Source organism: Acomys russatus, chromosome 21, assembly GCF_903995435.1.
Source record: "Acomys russatus chromosome 21, mAcoRus1.1, whole genome shotgun sequence".
Lineage (NCBI taxonomy): Eukaryota > Metazoa > Chordata > Mammalia > Rodentia > Muridae > Acomys > Acomys russatus.
The window spans coordinates 25,808,259-25,814,824 of NC_067157.1; positions in this window are offsets into that span (position 1 = coordinate 25,808,259).

Below are 6,566 nucleotides of genomic sequence, written 5' to 3' on the forward strand. Positions count from 1 at the left end.
GGTTTGGCTGCAAACCTGAAAAGAAAGAGAAAGGTAACGAACACCAAGGCTTCCTAGGTTTACAGTTTGCTGTGGGCAGTATTTTGTCATCTACCAAAAATTAAATATTCAGCAAATTTATGTGGTATGACTATGGCATGTGCTCTTTAAAGATACTAAGCTAAAAGTCCTGTACCAACCCCTTTTTAATGGCACAGTCTGTAAAGAATTACTTTGGGAGACAACTGAAAGAAGCAAACCTTTAACTCCTTTAGAATCATTTTATCACAGAGAAAGTTCTCAGATTAAATATTAGGTAGATGATATAAAAGAGTAAAATGATTAAAACATTTTTAGTCAGTAACTGAACAGTAGGGAGAGGAGGGTGTGTGCTCCTAGTTGGACAGGCACAATTTGGGAGTATTAAAAGGAGGACTTGGAGTTCAATAATCAGGGAACTGAGAAGTACAGCCTCTTGGTCAGTGTAGAGACGCTCCAGATGAACTTCTGAGTTCGTATTTACCACAGAGCTCTAACCTACATGATCTGAGGAACAAAAGGCTTGGCCCTTAATGTGATCCAGAATTGTGTGTGAGAGATTCACAACTGTAAAATTTGTTTTCTAGTAACTCTGTTAAGAAAGGGAAACCTAAGCCAAGCTTGATGTCAAACACCTGGTATCCCAGTACTTTGGGAAATGGATGCCGGACGATCAAGAGTTCAAGGACACCTTCTACTATGCAGAGTTGAGGGCCAGCCTGGCCTACTTGAAATTCTGTTTGTTTTGTTTTTACAAAAGGGGAGACTAGAAAGATGGGTATCCAGAGGTCATCAGTTGGGAATCAGGTTGGTCAGCTCTGTGCCTTGGTTTGGATGGCAACCAGGCGTTCCTAGACTTCTGTGATTATCGTAGATGAGGATCAAAGAAATAAAGACATTTGTTTATGGTGGGACAGGTGATACAATGTGGCAAAGCACTGGAACAGATTGATGGCAAATTTAGAACACAGAGGTGTATGTAGTTAGAATCAGAAGTCTAGGTTAGCTGAACTGGTAGGAAGAACTGTTTAATTCCAGTAGTTTTTCAAAAGGCAATAAAAATTTATCCTAAAGCCAAGTATGAGTGAGGTTTGGGTTACCCACAATCCTTTGTTCCAATATGGTAGCAGTTTTATGAAGGTGTTAAAGGAACAGAATAACAACAACTGAAGTAGTGAATTAAGATATTTCCCAACTACATTGGGAATGTGAGATAAGCTGGGTGAATGGGGGCAGGGAAACCTTAGCTGTAGGTCTTATCTGCTAGTCAACAGCATTCTTAGCAGTTGTGTGCGTGGATGATATCAGTTTGTTTATTTCAAAAGATTCACCTAATGGTCACAAAATTGTTCGGTCACAGACATGTGGGTAACAGATGACTATTAAGTAGGTTAAAGATGGCCCAAGGTAAGTCGTCATTTGACCCTGGACCATCCCAGGCTCTCCACAAACACTGAAGGCTTTATTTAGGCAGGTGCCTCGCCTTGCAGAAGGCTCAGTGTTCCCTGTGGTTCTTTATAGAAACATTTGTCATACTTTCCCCTGTTGACCTTTATCAATGGAGAGGCCAGATACTAATTTTTCTTTGTTGCTAGGACAGCTCATTTCTAGAATCTGATGTAAATGAGGTTGAATAGTAAATAGGTTATTCTTTTTCTTTTTTTTTTTCTTTTTTCTTTTTTTTTTTTTTTTTTTTTTTTTTTGGTTTTTTGAGGCAGGGTTTCTTTATGTAGCCTTCGCTGTCCTGGACTCGCTTTGTAGACCAGGCTGGCCTCGAACTCACAGCGATCTGCCTGCCTCTGCCTCCCGAGTGCTGGGATTAAAGGCGTGCGCCCGAGGCCAGCCTGGTCTATAAAGTGAGTCCAGGATGGCCAAGGCTACACAGAGAAACCCTGTCTCAAAAAACCAAAAAAAAAAAAAAAAAAAAATAGTAAACAGGAAATTAGTCTTTAGGAGAAAGGAGTAACTAGTAAAGCCACTGAGGAAAAACTTCAGAATCCTCTCATCAGAATCTACTGGACATTATGATTTAGATCTGGTTTATCTTTCCTCTGTATTTTCATAGCATGACATAATAGTAGCACACCTAAAATTAATCAAAGCACTGGCCTAACAAAGTGAAGGTAGCAGAAGAGGAAACAGATAATGTAACCAACTGTAGGGCTTTTTTTTTTTTTTTTTTAACTCTACTGTATTAGGGGTGTTCAGGCCTCAACCTCCCAACCCTATTTAGGAAAGAGAAGGCTAGTGGGGAGAAGGGGGCCTTTTACTTTTCCTGGCTGTTTAGGGTCAGTTGGGTTCTTTTGGTCTATACTCACCTCTGTCAACAGCAGACATAGCCAACAGTGTCCTCTAAGCCACTGCATCCCAAAGCATTTCTCTCTGTTCATCTGCTCAAAACTATCCATCTATGGAATCTTCAAACCGCCAGACGCCACAGGCCAACAGTACACACCACCCTCTCTATCTCATTATATCCTCAGAGCCCTAGACCACACCCCTCTCAATGCTGCATGAGTAAGGCCTTTACCAGTAAAAGCCATGCCCTTCATGAGACAGATAACAGGTATGGACAAGCTAAAGCTCAACTAAAATCCTACACTTGGGAATAGAAGCCAAAACATTTATATAACACAACTGAGTTTACAAAGAAACCAAAACTCCCATTACAACCAATCAAAATCTTTGAAAGCTAGATTATGTTTTCTCCTATATGTATAGTTATTTGTGTTCTATGAATGATTTTATATTTGGAGTATTTAAAATAATTTACTGTCTGTTAGTTTTAGTTTTTCTTCAGACCAGTCTGACCTCTAATACCTCATGTGGTAAGCAGTGTACACCATTAAAAAATGTTAAAGAGAAAAAGCTCTTGACAACAGTGACTTGACAGAACTCATTTGGTACTTTGTTCATTGACTGATGTCTTCACTGTGCCCCAGGCAGCCTCCAAGATTGATAGCCTCTGTGTGTGGAGGCGGGGTGTAAAACTCTCTGATTCTATCTTTATTAAGTAAAAACCAATGTAATTTGGATATGATCCTATCCTATCCTTTGTCAGTGAGTTACCAGTTCTCAAGGAATTTAACAGCAAGTTGAGGTAGAATGGGTAATAGGAAAAAAGTTAAAAAGAGTTTAAAAGCATCTTAGGAATTTGGGGTAGAGAAAAAAAACTGAACACTTGGTGAAATAAAGTAGCCAAGTCATTATTTATAGTTCATATACAGTCTCCTTTGTATTTATATGCATGATTTAATCATTGTATTAGGGTTCTCTAAAGTCACAGAACTTTATACATATGTATATGTATATTATTAAATGCCTTACAGGCTGCAGTCTAACTAATTGAATGTGTGCTACTTAATTGCTATATACAAAAGTAAACTCAAAATCAATTGTATCTATATATAACAGAAAAGTCATTCAGAAGAGTCAATCTTTTTTCATTTGATTATGAAATTTCTTAGGTATGATATGAAAACTAAAGTTTTTATTATCAAATTAGCTATGTGTAGATGCATTATTACATTTTTTTAACTACCCAAAATTTTTTCCTTAAAAATCAGATTATGGCTTTATTAAGTTTTTAAAATTTTTCATAATTCTGGGTAAATTAATGATATATATATATCCTCTTAAAATTAAAATATAAAAATGTCTTTAGACCAGTGAGATGGCTCCAAGAGTAGAAGCACTTGCCACAGAAAACCCAGTGGCCTGAATTCAGCCCCTGGAACCCATGATGGATGGAGAGAACTAATTCCCAAACAAGGCCCTCTGACTTCTGCACAGCTGCCCCAGCGCCACTCACTCACCCACCCACTCACACTACTACAATAGTAGTAAATACAATTTCTTAAAATATCAAAAATATTTTTACTATAAAGAGACAGCTACAAATTATTTTTTAAAATACATGCAACTGCAAATAATGAGTGCCTACCCTATGGTGCTTTCAGTTGTTTGCTTGCTTATTTGTTTAGTGCTCAGTGATTTAGTTCATCAGTAATGCACCAAATGCAATGATGAGTAGCCTCTGATACTGCTCCTCACAGCAGCTAATTCGTGTGCCTTCAGATCACTGTAGCATTGACTGAACCCCTGGGGTAGAAAGAGGTTTATTTTATCTTGTGGTGTCAGGGGTGTCAGTCCGTTGTCACTTGGCTGCTGTTTCTGGACCTGTAGTGAAGCAGAGCACCACGCAGCACTCAGGGGCATGTTGAGGGTAACTACTTCCTGCAGGACAGCAAAGCAGGGAGAGAGGGAGAGAGAAACCCACTTAATAATCATAGTAATAACACTATGATTGCAGCCTTATGCACATTATTTTCTGTACAAAGTTCACTTCTTTCTACTCTCTATGCTCTGCTTTTTTTTGCTCCTGGTCCCAATGTAAATCAGTCAGGTCATCAGCACCATTGTCACAGCCTCTATTGTGGGATCCCTAGACATTTCCTTCACTGGGTTGATTAGTTTGGTACTTTTAAACTACTCTTCCCACAGATCCCAGGGCCTGAAAAGAATGCAAACAATTCTTTGCCAGAATTTATCATACATGACATCTAGTCTAAATTCTAATGAAAAAGGCATTTCTAGCTGAGGCCTCATAAATTTGACTATTACTCTGACATTCCTGTCAGTGTCCTGGACTTCTCAGCTCTTGCCACTCATCTCTACCTAAGCATTCTAGCATTGCTGTGGCCAAATACCTGTAACAGGGCACTTAAAATAAGGGAAGAAAAATTTCCAGGTATCGTTGCACACACACTTAATACTAGCACTAAGGAGGCAGAGACAGGCAGATTTCTGTGAGCTTCAGGCCAGTGTGATCTGCGTAGTGACTTTCAGGACAGCCAGGCCTGTGTGCAGATACCTGGCTCAGCAACAGAGGAGGGGGTTGAGAGAAGCAAACGTTATCTAGAATTTCACAGCTTCATGCTCACTTAGTACCACTATTTCTGGGTCTTTATTGATGCAGAACATCAAGGTGAAAAGAGAAGGATGTTCTTTTCATGGTTGTAAAGAGAGTAGAGCAGAGGAATTGGCAACATTGGGTGTGTGGTTACTTGTCACTGTGACACAAATCTCCTGCTAGAGTGAACTTAAAAGCTTGATTTTAGCTCATAGTCTCGGAAGGGTCTAGCCGTAGTCATATAACTCCATGCGCTCAGGTAGGACTTCAGGGCAGTGGGAGCTGGAAGCCGGAGGTGTCAGAACTTGCCTCCCTTTATCCTCTTATACTTTGTGCAGCTGCAGCATGAGTTCCCAGCCTGCAGTAATAATTCTGCTCCTTCAGTAGGTCTTCCCTCCTCTGCTAATCCTTTCTGGAATCCCTCAGAGACCCACAAGCATGCAAAGGAATGCCTCAGTCTCAGGGGATTCTGGATCCAGGGGGGACAACAATGAAGCCCCTCTCAGGAGTCAATTAAGATATAAGCAGCATCCCGGATCCAACTACTAAGGAGGCAAGCCCTCGGAATCTAGTCCTCTACCCTAAGTGTGTCCTCTAGACACTACTGCGCTGGACACTAGAGCTTCAACACATGAGTTTTGCTCATTTCAGATATAAACTGATGTGCTGTGGATAGAGAACTCTTCACCAAGGGTGAAAAAGGTCTCAGCAGGGTTCCCTTAGACTCTTTTTCTCTATGACCTCACTTAGACTTTGACCTTTGTAACTGTGAATTGACTGCTTTATTATTTTTACAATCTCTAGACATGAATTGTTCTGCTTTTAAATGCAATTAAATTTGACCTTTGCTTTAGAAGTCATAGGAAGATTGGCCTGATGCAGAAGTACTTTTTCTCTGATGTCTGTCTTGTCTTCTTGGGCCAAATTGCTATAAGCACTAACTTGATGTCTTTCATTGCCTAAAGACACCTGTATGGTTTTTTCAGGCCCACCCTTGGATTAAATTCTCCCACATTTTGTATCAAATAAAGTTATTATTTTGGTAGAAAACTTCAGGCATCTCTGTTCTAAAGGCATCACTCTTTCTAAGGAAAGGGAATGGGGGTTTCCCTGTGGATGATATAGCTCCTGCCTTTAGATGGAGTGTTGGGAGGAGATTATAGCCTGCAGCCCTTCTGGCCTGCTCATCAGAATGGAGCCTCTACCCCATGAATGAGGTGAGATGAGAGTGAGCAGTTCATCAGGCTCCTTAAGCAACTACACACTTCCTTTATGTCTCTGCAGAGGTGGAAGAAAGAATGAGCAGGGCTAGAGTACAAGAAGGAAACAAATCACCTGTTAATTTGGCAGCTGGAATTTGTCCTTTCTAACACCTGGCAGCTGGAGGGAAAAGAAGACTAAGAACTTGGCTGCACTTGTTAGAATGAAGTCACCCTTGTGTTGAGCTAGCAGAAAGCAGGTGAGAAGCAGGTTGAGCTTGAAGTCCTCCAAGCCTCATTATTCATATTGAGTTATAGTAGATTTTCTTTAACAATGTAAACAAACAACCTATTTTCTGCTCTAAGATCATTTTCCACACACCCTTGTTGGTTGTATTCTTAAAAAAGTAACTTTTTACCAAGTATGTTTATTTTTT